This window comes from Anomaloglossus baeobatrachus, chromosome 11 (genome assembly GCF_048569485.1).
Source record: "Anomaloglossus baeobatrachus isolate aAnoBae1 chromosome 11, aAnoBae1.hap1, whole genome shotgun sequence".
Classification (NCBI taxonomy): domain Eukaryota; kingdom Metazoa; phylum Chordata; class Amphibia; order Anura; family Aromobatidae; genus Anomaloglossus; species Anomaloglossus baeobatrachus.
This window is the reverse complement of record NC_134363.1, coordinates 42,542,524-42,560,149: the sequence shown is the minus strand read 5'-3', so window position 1 is coordinate 42,560,149 and position 17,626 is coordinate 42,542,524. Positions and strand designations below refer to the sequence as shown.

The following is a 17,626-nucleotide window of genomic DNA, read 5'->3' as shown; positions in this document are numbered from 1 at the left end:
TAGAAGTCCCCAAATCTTACCAGTAAGCAATGGGTCTAAATGGTGGGCTTGAATATCTGAGGATGAACATCTAGTTGAGACTTGAGAATGGCCAGATAGGATGATGTCTCCATCTCCAGAGCAGAAGACCTCGTTGGCCGCTCCGGAGACTAGGTGCATGGAATGGTAATCATTACTAATGGTCTCACCTCTCCTCCTTGTCTGTACTTCCATCCCAGTGATGGGTTCCATTTGGAAGTTCACAAAACTTACAAGTAATCAATGGGTCTAAATGGTGGGCTTGAATATCTGAGGATGAACATCCAGTTGAGATCTGAGAAAGGCCGGATATGATGATGTCTCCATCGCCAAAGCAGAAGACCTTGTTGGCTTCACCAGAGACTATGTGTATGGAATGGTAATCATTACCGATGCTCTCGCCCCTCCTCTTCCATGTCTGCATTTCCATCCAAGTGACGGGTTCCATCTGTAATTTCCTAATGGGTCTAAATGGTGGACTTGAATATCTGAGGATGAACATCCAGTTGAGACTTGAGAATGGCCAGATGGAGATGGAGACATCATCCTATCTCCAGAGCAGAAGACCTCGTTGGCCGTTCCGGAGACTCAGTGCATGGAATGGTAATCATTACCAATGGTCTCGCCCCTCCTCCTCTGTGTATGTACTTCCATCCAAGTGACAAGTTCCATCTGGAAGTTCCCAAATCTTACAAGCAAGCAATGGGTCTACACGGTGGACTTGAATATCTGAGGATGAATATCCGGTTGAGACTTGAGAATGGCCGGATAGAGTGATGTCTCTATCTCCAGAGCAGAAGACCTCGTTGGCTTCTCTGGAGACTATGTGCATGGAATGGTAATCATTACCGATGGTCTCGCCCCTCCTCCTCCGTGTCTGAACTTCCATCCAAGTGACGGTTTTATTAGTTGACGAGCTTAGTCACTGGTCCTGTGGTTTTCTCGTAAAATCAGCTGCACCAACACCCATAAAAAGTGATGTTCCATCCAGTCGAAAACACATAAGTTCTTCTTCCAACCAAAACAATGTAGAATTTAACAACGCAGTAAAGCGCGGCCGTCTGCTGTGGTGGAAACCGTATATTTCCCAGCAGAAAACTGGAAACATCTCCTTCTGCTAATCACGTTGGGGGAAGACTTGGGGAATGCGGCCAAAATAGGGATCCCTGTGTATCAGTTTGATCTGTACCAACATCATGGGACCCAACATGGACCAGTAGATTCCTAAATCTATGTGATATGATCAGCACTTGCTGCCAATATTCCAAAAATCCAAAAATATTAGTGGAGGACGTTTTGGTGTGGAGACCCCCTTTCCATATGCCCGGTTATGAAATATTAATGGTAGGGGTTGTCATAAATATTTAGATGTACACCATTGCAAGACAATGGTTGGTGATATTGGTAGGTGATCCAAGCCGCAACCTCCCTCCCAAAAATCAGTTGAGTAGTCACACAAGATCCATATATACAGTGGGTACGGAAAGTATTCAAACCCCTTTAAATTTTTCACTCTTGGTTTCATTGCAGCCATTTGGTAAATTCAAAAAAGTTCATTATTTTCTCATTAATGTACACTCTGCACCCCATCCCCCATCTTGACAGAAAAAAACCCCCCAGAAATGTAGATATTTTTTGCAAATGTATTAAGCAAGAAAATCTGAAATATCACATGGTCATAAGTATTCAGCCCCTTTGCTCAGACACTCATATGTAAGTCACATGCTGTCCATTTCCTTGTGATCCTCCTTGAGATGGTTCTACTCCTTCATTGGAGTCCAGCTGTGTGTAATTACACTGATAGGACCTGATTGGGAAAGGCGCACACCTGTCTATATAAGACCTCACACCTCACACTGCATGTCACACCAAATGAGAATCATGAGGTCAAAGGAACTGCCCAAGGAGCTCAGAGACAGAATTGTGGCAAGGCACAGATCTGGTCAAGGTTACAAAAGAATTTTTGCAGTACTCAAGGTTCTTAAAAGCACAGTGGCCTCCATAATCCTTAAATGGAAGAAGTTTGGGACCATCAGAACTCTTCCTAGACGTGGCCGTCCAGCCAAACTGAGCAATCGTGGGAGAGGAGACGTGGTGAGAGACGTAAAGAAGAACCCCAAGATCACTGTGGCTGAGCTCCAGAGATGCAGTAGGGAGATGGGAGAAAGTTCCACAAAGTCACCTATCACTGCAGCCCTCCACCAGTTGGGCCTTTATGGCAGAGTGACCCGATGGAAGCCTCTCCTCAGTGCAAGACATATGAAAGCCGCATAGAGTTTGCAAAAAAACACATGAAGGACTCCCAGACTATGAGAAATAAGATTCTCTGGTCTGATGAGACGAAGATAGAACTTTTTGGTGATAAATCTAAGCGGTATGTGTGGAGAAAACCAGGCCCTGCTCATCACCTGCCCAATACAATCCCAACAGTGAAACATGGTGGTGGCAGCATCATGCTATGGGGGCAGGGACAGGACGACTGGTTGCAATTGAAGGAAAGATGAATGCATTCAAGTACAGAGATATCCTGGAAGAAAACCTCTTCCAGAGTGCTCTGGACCTCAGACTTGGCCGAAGGTTCACCTTCCAACAAGACAATGACCCTAAGCACAGCAAAAATAATACAGGAGTGGCTTCAGAACAACTCTGTGACCATTCTTGACCGGCCCAACCAGAGCCCTGACCTAAACCCAATTGAGCATCTCTACATAATGACCTGAAAATGGCGTCCACCAACGTTCACCATCCAACCTGACGGAACTGGAGAGGATCTGTAAGGAAGAATGGCCGAGGATCCCCAAATCCAGGATCCCAAGAAGACTCATGGCTGTACTAGCTCAAAAGGGAGGGCGCCTCTACTCAACACTGAGCGAAGGGGCTGAATACTTATCACCATGTGAGATTTCAGTTTTCCTTGTTTCAAAAATTTGCAAAAATTTCTACATTTGTTTTTCCTGACAAGAAGGGGGATGGGGTGCAGAGTGTACATTAATGAGAAAACAATGAACTTTTTTGAATTTACCAAATGGCTGCAATGAAAAAAAAAATTAAAAATGTAAAGGGGTGTGAATACTTTCCGTACCCACTGTATATATCAAATTGACCCTTTTTTCAGTATCATACCTCCTATTTTCTGACCTCTATTAACCCCTTCCACGTAAGTGATACATTCCTTGAAGTTAAAGGGCGCCATATTCTGGATTTGCCTTCGTGTTACATATCCAGACACAAACACAGCTCTTCAAGGCAAACCTATAAGTCAACATCACACTGCTACTCAATGCCCAGTGGCAGCATAAAGGGGGGTAGTTTTATGTAGTGGTATTTCGATTGGGACGGGCGCTCTGAAAAACACTTTATGTCCAATAACTCATCAGCTCCGGGCTTTGGGGCCGTCATTATATCTCTGGGGCCGCAGCCAGTAACTTTGTGTACTTCAGACACTTGGCTACCAGCGCTTGCATGTTTATCCCTGCCAAATGTCAGCCCATTTAATAACAGTCAGTAAAAAAGGAAGTTGTGCTAGTAAAACCAACCATTCATATGAGCGAGCCGCAGACGACGCACCCACAAAACTGTGGCTTTACTACAACCTGCGGATTCCGTGACCTCTCATCAATCACTAGTGGTTGGGTCTGATGGGGACCAGTTTTTGGAAACTCTCCCCGATCCTAGGATTAGGGACAAGTAGGGAACGTGCCCTGGGTACTAAGTCTGAGAAGAAGGGGTACAAACAAGCTACTTGCCTTGAGCAGAGTATTTAGATACAAGTCTAGGGGTAGGTGCACACAACGCCTTTCTTAGTCTGTGGTGCAGGTCTGTATGGTCGTCCGTGTGCGTGCTCTCCGTGTGCTATCCGTGTGACATCCGGATAGCACGCGGACAGCATAAACATTTATACTTACCTGTCTGCGGCACTGCTGTCATACTTGCTTCCGGGTCAGTGCAGTGCCGGAGACAGGTAAGTGTACTTACTTGTCTCCGGCATTACCGTCATAGTGAATATTCATGATGCATAATGAGCAGGACCAGGAAGTTACAGCAGAGCCAAAGACAGCAGTGCCAGAGTCAGGTAAGTATACTTACCTGTCTCTGGCATTGATGTTACATTTGCGTCTGGGTCCACAGTCAGTGCAGTGAATATTCATGAGGGATAATGAGCGGGACCTGGAAGTAATGTCAGTGCAAGAAACAGGTAAGTATAAAATTCCTCTTTTTTCAGTGACCTGGTTGTCCTTCGGGATGTGTCACACTGATGTCACATGGATAACATTAGTATGACACCAGATAGCACACGGACAGCATGAACTTGTATACTGTACTTACCTGTCTACGGCGCTGCTGTCACACTTGCATCCGGGTCAGTGCAGTGAATATTCATGAGGCATAATGAGCGGGAAGTGAGGGCATAATGAGCGCCCAAGAAAGCAGTGCCGGAGACAGGTAAGTATACTTACCTGTCTCCGGCATTATCGTCATAGTGAATATTCATGAGGCATAATGAGCGAGACCAGGAAGTAACGCAGCGGCGGAAACAGGTAAGTATAAAAATCCTCTTTTTTTAGTGACTTGGTTGTCCTCTGGGACGTGTCACACTGATGTCACATGGATCATATTAGTATATATCGGATAGCACACGGACAGCATGAACTTGTATACTTACCTGTCTCCGGTGCTGCTGTCACACTTGCTTCTGGGTCAACAGTCAATGCAGTGAATATTCATGAGGCCTAATGAGCGGACCCGAAAGCAACAGCAGCACCGGAGACAGGTCAGTATAAAAATCCAATTTAATTTCAGAAAATGGATGTCTTCCTGTACATGTCACACTGATCACATCAGTGTGTGGTTCGTGTGACATCCGTGCTGTTTGGAAAACGTTTTTTCCAATGAATTCAGATGAATACTGGACATGTGAACTCAACCCTTGTAGGGTAGGGCGGTACCAATAAGCATGGGGTCACATTGCCCCAAATTATTGGAACCAAGCAATGACCTAAGGATGGAGTTCCACTTTAGCATTTATATATAGTCGATAGTTACAAGCAAGAAATGAACCATAAAAGAAGAAAGAAATCATATATAGGTGTGTGATACTTTTTCGTGGAGTGCCATAAAGTGCCCTATTACCATCTGACTTCTAGCTGCTCCCCCCACTATGCCAAAACAGGACCCCAAGCCATACAGAAGAATGGTGCAACTTTGTGCCAAAACAGGACCCCTTACCATATAAACGAATAGTGCAACTTTGTGCCAAAACAGGACCCCCTTACCATATAGAATGGTGCAAATTTGTGGCAAAACAGAACCCCTTTACCATATAGAAGAATGGTGCAACTTTGTGCCAAAACAGGACCCCCTTACCAAAAAAATGGTGCAAGTTTGTGCCAAAACAGGACCTCGGTGCCATACAAAAGAATGGTGCAACTTTGTGCCAAAACAGGACTCCCTTACCATATAAACGAATAGTGCAACTTTGTGCCAAAACAGGACCCCCTTACCAAAAAAATGGTGCAAGTTTGTGCCAAAACAGGACCTCGGTGCCATACAAAAGAATGGTGCAACTTTGTGCCAAAACAGGACTCCCTTACCATATAGAAGAATGGTGCAACTTTGTGCCAAAAAAAGGACCCCCTTACCATATAGAAGAATGGTGCAACCTTGTGCCTAAACAGGACCCCCTTGCCATACAGAAGAATGGTGCAACTTTGTGCCAAAACAGGACCTCGTGCCATGCAGAGGAATGGTGCAACTTTGTGCCTAAATAGGACCCCCAGTGCCATATAGAAGAATGGCACAACTTTGTGCCAAAACAGGACCACCTTACCATATAGAATGGTGCAACTTTTTGCCAAAATAGGACTCCCTTACCATATAGAAGAGTGGTGCAACTTTATGCCAAAACAGGACCCCTGTGCCATATGGAATAGTGCAACTTTGTGCCAAAACAGGACCCCTGTGCCATATGGAATAGTGCAACTTTATGCCAAAACAGGACCCCTGTGCCATATGGAATAGTGCAACTTTATGCCAAAACAGGACCCCTGTGCCATATGGAATAGTGCAACTTTATGCCAAAACAGGACCCCTGTGCCATATGGAATAGTGCAACTTTATGCCAAAACAGGACCCCTGTGCATATGGAATAGTGCAACTTTGTGCCAAAACAGGACCCCTGTGGCCATATGGAATAGTGCAACTTTGTGCCAAAACAGGACCTCGTGCCATACAGAGGAATGGTGCAACTTTGTGCCTAAACAGGACCCCCAGTGCCATAGAGAAGAATGGTGCAACTTTTTAAAGGAGCCCACAGCAGCCACCAAAGGACGCCGCTTACCTCTGCACAGACGTAGGGACAGGGCAGCCTCACAAATCAGTAGTGGATGGCTGGACTCCGCAGATAGGATGTTATTGTTGATCCTCTGGGCTTCTCCACCGCACCATGGACTATATACTGTAATCCCCTTCCCAGTTGCAGAGCTCTGTGGTTCCCAGTGTCAGCCCAGTAGTGTCTGGCTGTGAGGGCAGCGGCGCAGCTAAAAGAGGGGCTGGGACTAGTCTTGTGATTGGGAGTTGTTAGGTGAGGGTCTTACAGGAGGAAATGGGAGGGGGGCACACACTCCTATGGGAGCCGCACAAGGGGTGCTGGATAATTCAGACAATATGTGCGCGAGAGGTTATTTTTAATACTTGGCCAGAAGTTTTCTCAAACTTTTTTTTTTTCTTTCCACTTCACAAACTTTAAGCAATAACCTTTTCTCCATACTTGGATGAGATTCAGGCGGAATATTCGAGAGCAGAGATGAAAATGTCCCCCGAGATTTGCCTTTTTTTCACTTTTTTTTCCTGTTTTTTTGGATGCCATTCAGGCTAGTGCGGTGCAAACACTTTCCCGTAATACATGAGATCGTTTGGGGGGGGGGGGGGGTTAAATTCCCATTTTGCATTGTCTGGTGTGGTGACATCTGGATTAAGTTGGACACGTTCAGGAAAATAATAGAGAGGAAATGCTGCGCTAATCATATATGGGTGCGAAAAAGGGGGGGGAGAAGTGAGAGGGTATTACACCGGAGAACTAAGGAGAAACCTGTCCACCATGCTTTACACTGCAGCTAAGAAATATTTTGTCTCTCCTTGGATGTCTCCTATGGAAAGCAATAGGGAAATGTCTCTCCTTGGATGTTTCCTATAGAAGGCATTGTGGAAAATGCCTCTCCTTGGAGTCTCCCATGGAAAGCATTGGGGAAAATGTCTCTCCTTGGATGTCTCTTATGGAAAGCAATAGGGAAAATGCCTGTCCTTGGATGTCTCCTATGGAAAGCAATGGTGAAAATTTCTCTCCTTGGAGTCTCTTATGGAAAGCAATAGGGAAAATGCCTATCCTTGGAGTCTCTTATGGAAAGCAATAGGGAAAATGCCTTTCCTTGGAGTCTCTTATGGAAAGCAATAGGGAAAATGCCTTTCCTTGGAGTCTCTTATGGAAAGCAATAGGGAAAATGCCTTTCCTTGGAGTCTCTTATGGAAAGCAATAGGGAAAATGCCTTTCCTTGGAGTCTCTTATGGAAAGCAATAGGGAAAATGTCTCTCCTTGGAGGTCTCCTATGGAAAGCAGTAGGGAAAATGCCTCTCCTTGGATGTCTCTTATGGAAAGCAATAGGGAAAATGCCTTTCCTTGGAAGTCTCCTATGGAAAGCATTGGAGAAAATGCCTCTTCTTGGAGGTCTCCTATTGCAAGCATTAGGGAAAATGTCTCTCCTTGGATGTCTCCTATGGAAAGCATTGGAGAAAATGCCTCTTCTTGGATGTCTCCTATGGAAAGCATTGAGGAAAATGTCTCTCCTTGGATGTCTCTTATGGAAAGCATTGGAGAAAATGCCTCTTCTTGGATGTCTCCTATGGAAAGCATTGAGGAAAATGTCTCTCCTTGGAGGTCTCCTATGGAAAGCATTGGGGAAAATACCTCTCCTTGGATGTCTCATATGGAAGAGCATTTCTATCGATGGATGGGTGCTTTATACCTTGAGACATCCATTAGTCCCAAAAACAGTAAGGGTACTTTCACACATCCGGACTTTTGCTCTGCGGCACAATACGGCGTTCTGCAGAAAAACCGCAACCGGCTTTTGTAACGCCGATTGCGGTTTTTTTTGCATTGACTTACATTAGTGCCGCATTGTGCCGCAGGGGCTTGCGTTCGGTCCGGTTTTTTGCCGCATGCGGCAGATTTAGCCGATGCGGCGGCCGGATCGAACGTACCCTGCAACGTTTTTTGCTCCGGCAAAAAACACCGCATCGCGCCGCATCCGGCCGCTGCGGCGCATTTTTCAATGCATCCCTATGGAGGCCGGATGCGGCGCGATGCGGAAAAAACCGCATCCGGTCGCCGCATGCGGTATTTTCCACTGCGCATGCTCAGTAGCATGCCGCAACCGGAAAAAACCGGACCGGCCGCATGTAAAAACTGATGCAAAGGATGCGGTGTTTTCACCGCATCCGTTGCATAGTTTTCACAGCCGGATTGAGCCGCAGGGCTCAAACCGGATGTGTGAAAGTAGCCTAAGGCTGGTTTCACACTACGTCTTTTTAACATCCGCTGAAAACGTTTTTTTTAGCGGAAGTACGGATCCTGCTTTTACAGCAAATAACGTATGCAAACGCATGTGTTATTTTGCAGGATCCTGCACTGGATGTTTAGGGGCGGGCATTGGAGTCATGTGATCGGGAGTGAGGGGAACTAGACTGGGAGCCGGCTTCTGACAGCTGCAGACGCTGGTAACCAAGGTAAACATCGGCCTTGGATACCCGATATTTATCTTGGTTACGAGTGTCTGCAGCTGCTAGGAGTCGGGCTCCCTGCACACGTAACCAATGTAAACATCGGGTAACTAAGAGAAGTGGTTACGCGATATTTACCTTGGTTACGAGTGTCCGCAGCTCTCAGGTGGGAGAGAGGAAGGGGGAAAGACATAGATAGAGAGAGAGAGAGAGGGTGAGGGAGGGAGGAGGAGGAGAGAGACAGATCACGCGAGACTGGTTCTGGGCATGCTCAGTACTTTCTGGGCATGCTCAGTACAAAAGCAGGATCCTGTCTATCAGCACGCCAGCGTTCACCTGCGTTTGCATGCTGTTTAGTCAGGATCCGGTGACTTGCAGTATTTTGACGCAGCTCAAAAACGCTACAAGTAGCGTTTTTGAAACATGTTAAAAAACTGCAAGTCACCGGATCCGCACTATAACGCAGGCAAACGCAGGTGAACGCATGTTAACGCGAGTCCATTGCAAATGCATTGAAATGAAAACGCATTTGCACTGGATCCGTACTTCCGCTAAAAAAAACGTTTTAAACGGATGTTAAAAAGACGTAGTGTGAAACCAGCCTAAATTCTTCCATGTCAGGGACTCGTCTTCATGTACAAGTATAAGAGACTCTGTACCCAAATATTGCACCATTCTATTATTTCTTATTTGATAATATGACCCTATATTTATAAATATAATATGTTGAATTGCGCCACCTGGTGGTGGACACTGGTATGACCTCCGGTTACAATAATCCCTTGTTTTGTCCATCCAAAAAATGTAAAGAATGACTTTAAAATGTAATTTTTTTTATTTTTTGCAGCAAAAAAGACACTACGCACCAATTATAGTGTGACATGCAATAAAAAGTGCACGGCCAGAAGGACAAGCCTTTCTTTTCAGCTATGTGACAAGTGACAATTATTTGGCATCTTAGACAGGCGGTGGGGGGAGGGGAGGGCCCGGCATTCCTGGTGACATTTGTACTGTATATGGAGCATGTGGCCAACAGATCATGGGAAGTGGGGGAATGCATGACAGCTATGCACAACTACAGGCTTTTGACCTAAACTGTTCCCATTGTAAATCACAAGCGATCAATTGGCCTTTTTTTGTTGTTAGGGTAGGTCAGGTGCACGAGGGTCATATATGTAGAGGATGATAAATCGCCTGCGTATCACAGGGCAAGCATTGTGGATCAGATTTAAGAAAAATGTGCCCATATGCTGCAAACGTGACGGTCCATGGGGAAGGTACGTAAGGCCGTCCGTGTGTGTGGACAGCATGAACTTACATGTATACTTACCTGTCTCCGGCGCTGCTGTCACATTTGCTTCCGGGCCCACAGTCAGTGCAGTGAATATTCATGAGTCATAATGAGCTAGTGTCACACTTGCTTCCAGGTCTGCAGTCAGTGCAGTGAATATTCATGAGACATAATGAGCTACTGCCACACTTCCTTCCAGGTCCGCAGGCAGTGCAGTGAATATTTATGAGGCTTAATGAGCTGCTGTGCTGTCACACTTGCTTCTGGGTCCCCAGTGTAATGAATATTCATTACGAATAATAAGCTGCTGTCACACTTGCTTCCGGATCCCCAGTCAGAGTAGTGAATATTCATGAGACATAATGAACGGTTGACACACTTGCTTCTGGGTCCACAATCAGTGCACTGAATATTCATGAGGAATAATGAGCTACTGTCACACTTGCTTCCGGTCCACAGTCAGTTCAGTGAATATTCATGAGGCTTAATACGCTGCTGTGCTGTAACACTTGCTTCTGGGTCTGCAGTCAGTGCAGTGAATATTCATGAGGCATAATGAGATACTGTCACACTTGCTTCCGGGTCCATAGTCTGTGCAGTGAATATTAATGAGGTATAATTAGCTGCTGTTACACTTGCTTCCGGGTGCACAGTCTGTGTAGTGACTATTCATGAGGCATAATGAGCTGTTGTCACACTTGCTTCTGGGTCTGCAGTCCGTTCAGTGAATATTCATGAAGCATAATGAGCTACTGTCACACTTGCTTCCAGTCCACAATCAGTGCACTGAATATTCATGAGGCATAATGAGCTGCTGTCACACTTGCTTCCAGGTCCACAGTCAGAGCGGGGAATATTCATGAGGCATAATGAGCTGCTGTCACACTTGCTTCTGGGTCCACAGTCAGTGCACTGAATATTCATGAGGCATAATGAGCTGCTGTGACACTCGCTTCCAGGTCCACAGTAAGAGCGGGGAATATTCATGAGGCATAATCACTGCTGTCACATTTGCTTCCTGATTCGTAGTTAGTGTAGTGAATATTCATGAGGCATAACGAGCTACTGTTACACTTGCTTCCAGGTCCACAGGCAGTGCAGTGAATAATCATGAGGCTTAATGAGCTGCTGTCCTGTCACACTTGCTTCTGGGTCCCCAGTAAGTTCAGTGAATATCCATGAAGCATAATGAGCTACTGTCACACTTGCTTCCGGTCCACAATCAGTGTACTGAATTGAATATTCATGAGGCATAATGAGCTACTGTCACACTTGCTTCCAGTCCGCAGTCAGTGCAGTGAATATTCATGAGGCATAATTAGCTGCTGTCACACTTGCTTCCGGTTTACAGTAAGTGCAGTGAATATTAATGAGGCATAATGAGCAGGACCCGGAAGCGACGGCATTGCTGGAGACAGGTAAGTATAAAATTTTTTTCATTTTATGTGACCTGTGTTTTCTCCGGTACATGTCACACGGATCACATCAGTGTGCGGTCCATGTGAGTGCTACCGGAAGACAACTGACATGTTACTGTGTGGAGCACACAGACATGCGTGTGAAAACACGGACACAAACCCTTTGAATTTAATGGGTCTACATGTGTCTGTGTCTCTGGTACGTGTGGAAACACGGACATGTGAAGAAGGCCTAACAGATTTTCCTCCACCACTGTAATAACTGGAAGCAAGCAGCTCCAGGGAGGATAGATCTTCATTTTCTCCCTGCAGCCGCTGCTCTAGTAATGATTTAGATATGATATAAATGCGATTTATCTGCAGATTATTACTATATTCGGCCTTTTTGAAAGTGACACTGTATCTGCATGTTATTAAAGACTCTATTGACTTTACCACCCAACACTGAAAATCTTCGATATCAGGAAATAAGTTTATGTAGTAATATCCAGCTGCAGTTTTGTCGTAGGGACAGGAGGAGCGGCTGCATATCTGAGACGGAGGACATTTTTTTTTTATAAATGTTATTTTTTCTCTTTTATTCTTTTCTTTTGTGTGGGGTAAAGTGCAATATTCTTGCCATCACTTTAAGATTGCATGCATTATATAAATATTATGGGCAGATAGTGAGTAATAGTATTGCTTTATATCATTATATCTGTGCTTAAAGGGAATCTGTCAATAGGATCAACCCTCCTAAACCGTCTATATGGGCATGAAGGTCATAGGAAGCGGAATAAAATGATACCTTAATATCCGAGATCCGATGTCTTATTCCAGAGAAATCCACATTTTGCATAATATGTAAATGAGCTGTGAAGAACTATGGGCGGGAGCGATAGAACATGCGGCGAGTGGCACAACACGAAGGGAAAGCTGGAGATGTACCACGGAAGGCCCTGGAGATAGGAGGTGACCCCACTTACCTCTCCCTAACGCTCACCTGAGTCTGATCCCTGCACTCCCTAATGTCTCTACACGGGTCCTTGCCTAGGCCCTGAATTCCCCCTGGCTAGTGTGTAGGCCAATGAGACACTAATCTCGCTACTGAAAGAACCACTCAAGCAAGGTAAGACAAATGAGTGGGGAAAATAGCACTCCTGAGATTCTCCGGCAGCAAACTTCACAACTGCAACAGATATGAACACCTCAGCTTCTCCAGAGACATGCTCCTTTAAATTGGTCAGTATAGAAGTTCTATCACCGGCATGGAGTGAAGCCAGAAGTGGGTAAATATTGTGGAAGGGAGTGATGATAAGAAAATGCAGCTGTGATTAAGGCTAGGAGTAATCTTAGCCAAAAAGGAAAAGGTCCTTAACTACTTCAGCATCAAATGAAAGTAAATCCACTCTAATACTCTGTGAACTCCACAAAGTGACCTGCGATCAATTAAGCATTGAGACCTCCTGATCCCAGATCCCCCAATGGTAACATGTGCATCCAACACACTTGTGACTGCCGGGCATAGATCTCCCTAAGAATCTGCCACCGGAGCTTCTATTTATTGAAAGGGGGTGGTAGCAGTGTGAGACATGTAATGACTGACAGTCTGCTCTCCTGATCTACGTTTCACACATAAGTTCAAATCAACCCCTTTGCCCCACTGAAAATAAAATAATTTTTAAAACCAAAATACACATATTTGGTTGGTATTGCCAAATTCAGAAATGCCGGAATATCAAAATATAAAATAAACGGTGTACCAAAAAAAAAAAAAAATACAGAATTATGGGGTTTTTTTCTAGCCGCCGCAACATTGCAATAAAATGCAATAAGAGGGAGTGTGGCACCCGGCACACCCAGCAATCAGCCATAAGTTCTCAGATGTTGCCGGAACACAGCAGCGCCATCATTTCTTTAGTGGCCATAGCTGGGTACTACAGATCCACCCTCTATTCAAATGACTATGGGGGCAGATGTGCAGTATACGGCTGCTATAGTTTTGTTGGAGCCGCTATGCCCTGGCAGCATCCGAAAACTTACAGCCGCCACCGCCAGTGACATACTATTTCTAGGCAATATATATATATATATATATATATATATATATCCTAGATAAAGTATGTATATACTGAGATATATATATATATATATATATATATATATATATATATTTATTAATGTAGGTTTAATTTCAGACTCCTACTCCGTGTTGGCCACATGGACATTAGCAGCAAAAGACTGACTCAGACCCTATATTTTCTATAGAGGTGTTGTTTGAGCTTCTAACTTGATCAAAGGTTATTTTGCAGGAAAGCGGAGGAAGTGAGCTGTGACATCCCCTTTTACGATTGTAGGATCCTTTCTTATCTAATGTATATCGAGTTGTTATATTATCTGTCCATAGTGAGCACAAGACCACTGGAAAGTCTATCTCATGCCTGTGGTGATCATGCGATGGCTGAAAAGTCTGTCTCCTGTTTGCTGTGATCACGAGACGGGTGAAAAGTCTGTCTCATATCTGCGGTGGTCACTAGATAGCTGAGAAGTCTGTCTCCTGTCTGCGGTGGTCACGAGACGGCTTGGAAGTCTGTCTCCTGTCTGCGGTGGTCACGAGACGGCTTGGAAGTCTGTCTCCTGTCTGCAGTCGTCAAGAGATGGCTGAAAAGTCTGTCTCCTGTCTGTGGTGAACACGAGACCTCTGAAAAGTATATCTCCTGTCTGTGGTGATCATGAGACCACTGAAACGTCTATATCCCATCTGTGGTGATCACGAGACAACTGAAAAGTGTCTCCTGTCGGCAGTGATCATGACACGGCTGAAAGGTTTGTCTCCTGTCTGTGGTGATCACAAGACTGCTGAAAAGTCTGTCTGTCTGTGGTGATCATGAGACCACTGAAATGTCTATATACCATCTGCGGTGATCAGGAGACCGCTGAAAAGTCCGTCTCTTGTCTGTGGTGAATATGAGATGGTTGAAAAGTCGATTTCCTGTCTGTGGTGATCATGAGACGGCTGAAAAGTATATCTCCTGTCTGTGGTGATCTTGAGACCACTGAAACGTCTATATCCCATCTGTGGTGATCACGAGACAACTGAAAAGTGTCTCCTGTCTGCAGTGATCATGAGATGGCTGAAAAGTTTGTCTCCTGTCTGCGGTGATCACAAGACCGCTGAAATGTCTGTCTGTGGTGATCGAGAGACCACTGAAACGTCTATATCCCATCTGCGGTGATCACGAGACAACTGAAAAGTGTCTCCTGTCGGCAGTGATCATGACACGGCTGAAAGGTTTGTCTCCTGTCTGTGGTGATCACAAGACTGCTGAAAAGTCTGTCTGTCTGTGGTGATCATGAGACCACTGAAATGTCTATATACCATCTGCGGTGATCAGGAGACCGCTGAAAAGTCCGTCTCTTGTCTGTGGTGAATATGAGATGGTTGAAAAGTCGATTTCCTGTCTGTGGTGATCATGAGACGGCTGAAAAGTATATCTCCTGTCTGTGGTGATCTTGAGACCACTGAAACGTCTATATCCCATCTGTGGTGATCACGAGACAACTGAAAAGTGTCTCCTGTCTGCAGTGATCATGAGATGGCTGAAAAGTTTGTCTCCTGTCTGCGGTGATCACAAGACCGCTGAAATGTCTGTCTGTGGTGATCGAGAGACCACTGAAACGTCTATATCCCATCTGCGGTGATCACGAGACAACTGAAAAGTGTCTCCTGTCGGCAGTGATCATGACACGGCTGAAAGGTTTGTCTCCTGTCTGTGGTGATCACAAGACTGCTGAAAAGTCTGTCTGTCTGTGGTGATCATGAGACCACTGAAATGTCTATATACCATCTGCGGTGATCAGGAGACCACTGAAAAGTCCGTCTCTTGTCTGTGGTGAATATGAGATGGTTGAAAAGTCTATTTCCTGTCTGTGGTGATCATGGGACGGCTGAAAAGTATATCTCCTGTCTGTGGTGATCTTGAGACCACTGAAACGTCTATATCCCATCTGTGGTGATCACGAGACAACTGAAAAGTGTCTCCTGTCTGCAGTGATCATGAGATGGCTGAAAAGTTTGTCTCCTGTCTGCGGTGATCACAAGACCGCTGAAATGTCTGTCTGTGGTGATCGAGAGACCACTGAAACGTCTATATCCCATCTGCGGTGATCACGAGACAACTGAAAAGTGTCTCCTGTCTGCAGTGATCATGACACGGCTGAAAAGTTTGTCTCCTGTCTGCGGTGATCACAAGACCGCTGAAAAGTCTGTCTGTTTGTGGTGATCATGAGACCTCTGAAAAATCTATATCCCATCTGTGGTGATCAAGAGATAGTTGAAAAGTCCGTCTCTTATCTGTGGTGATCATGAGACGGTTGAAAAGTCTATTTCCTGTCTGTGGGGATCTTGAAACCACTGAAAAGTCTATCTCCCATCTGTGGTGATTATGAGACCACAAAAATGTCCATCTCCCATCTGTGGTGATCATGAGACCGCTGAAAAGTCTGTCTCTTGTCTATGGTGATCATGAGAGAGCAGAAAACTATTTCCTGTCTGTGGTGATCACGAGATCGCTGAAAAGTATGTCTCCTGTCTGTGTTGATCATGAGACTGCTGAAACGTTTGTTTCTACAGAACAGGAAATATTAATCTACTATAAGACCTGGAAATAAGTGTAAAAATTGCAAGATTGCATTTTTTTTATATAAATATTGAAAATAATAAAATTAATAAAACAAATAAAATAACAAATATAATAAATAAAAATAATAAAAAAACACAAATAAATAAAAATAATAAACAAATATAATAAATAAAAAATAATAAAATAAATATAATAAATTAAAATAATGATAAAAAAAAACAAATAAAAATAATAAAACAAATATAATAAATAAAAATAATAAAATAACAAATAATAAATAAAAATAATAAATACTAAATAATAAAAAAAAAAAATACATGTATAGGGTTGTTTTCATGTTCTGTGATCAGGAGCGCACCGTTCCCCGGCCTTTCTGCGTAGCAGGGTGGCAACGCGCTCCTGATTTAAACCTTAGGTCTGATTTTCTGATTACACTTTGCCTTTAAAAAGGACACGTGTCCTTCTTGCAGATACTGCTGTCGCTGGATCCAAAGGAAAAAAGCTGGCGATGACGGATCAATCGGAAGGGTTCACACACATGTCACCGCGGGATGCACAGGATTGCGGTTATTTGTTCTCCGCTCGGATGGGTTCATATTTCATGGACCTGCAGATATTGTAAAGAGCAGAACGTCTCAGTGATAAATAGCGCTGACCTAGGAGACCCAATCTGCCACCACACGCTTATATATTGTGTTTCCCTCATTACATGGATGAGACCTTTTGCTGCATCTTATTTTATGAAGGGTACAGCCTGGAGAAAATTAATATCAAGAGCTTGATTAACTGCTGCGACCTTGATGATAATGATTATAACCAGCCATTAAATGCACAGTGTACATAGCGATATAACACACAGATGAAGGATTGGGGGGGATTTTGTGTTACTAGATAAGGGACTAGTCCAGATTTTGAGGATCGGTAAATGCCTGCAGATCCCGAGGTCCTAGATAAGAAAATGTGAATGTTGTTTTAGGAATCTGATCTGAAGAAAAGCTAGCAAATGAATGGTATTTTTTTCGAAAAAGTCAAACTTCTATAATAGCGCTCAGATAGGTCATTTCCAGGCAGACTGCTGTGATATTACAAACAGGGTTTTGCTCTATAAGCTGCTATTGTGGCGCCCTGGACAAGCCAGGGGCCACAGAGAACAACATCACAACACCCCCACACTCCTGGTCAGAAACACCAAAGCCAGTACACAAAACCCTTGTTGCCTTCCTCCAGGGGCTGATGTCCACACCAGGGGGGTGGGCCAGGCGGTAGGTCCCGCCCACCGAGGAGTTCACAGTCCTGGAGGCGGGAAAACCAGGCAGATTAGTTTTGGAGAGGAGAGAGGACAGTTTGAGAAGTGAAAGTGGCAGGAGGAAAGTAGTAAAAGAGCAGCCTGAAGTTGGTCCGGGTGTGTGGCCCGGGCGGTACAGCAAGGTTGGCAGACGGGGGTGACCGTCTGCAGGAGTGGCCGATTGGAGTCTACCGTAAGGACCGTGGACGGGTGGTGG

The 17,626-nt window shown here is 44.7% G+C and overlaps 1 protein-coding gene across 2 annotated transcripts in view; it reads right to left on the bottom strand.

Moving 5' to 3' along the window:
• Positions 1-17,626, bottom strand: part of LOC142256061 (tetraspanin-4-like) — a 187,664-nt gene that overhangs the window by 165,880 nt on the left and 4,158 nt on the right. The window contains exon 1 of one of the 2 annotated variants that reach the window (XM_075327566.1): positions 6,356-6,540. The exons of the other annotated variant lie outside the window; for it this stretch is intronic. The gene's annotated coding sequence lies outside the window, so the exon portion shown is untranslated. Of the gene's footprint in view, positions 1-6,355; positions 6,541-17,626 lie in introns of those variants that run through there. 2 annotated transcript variants of the gene reach the window in all.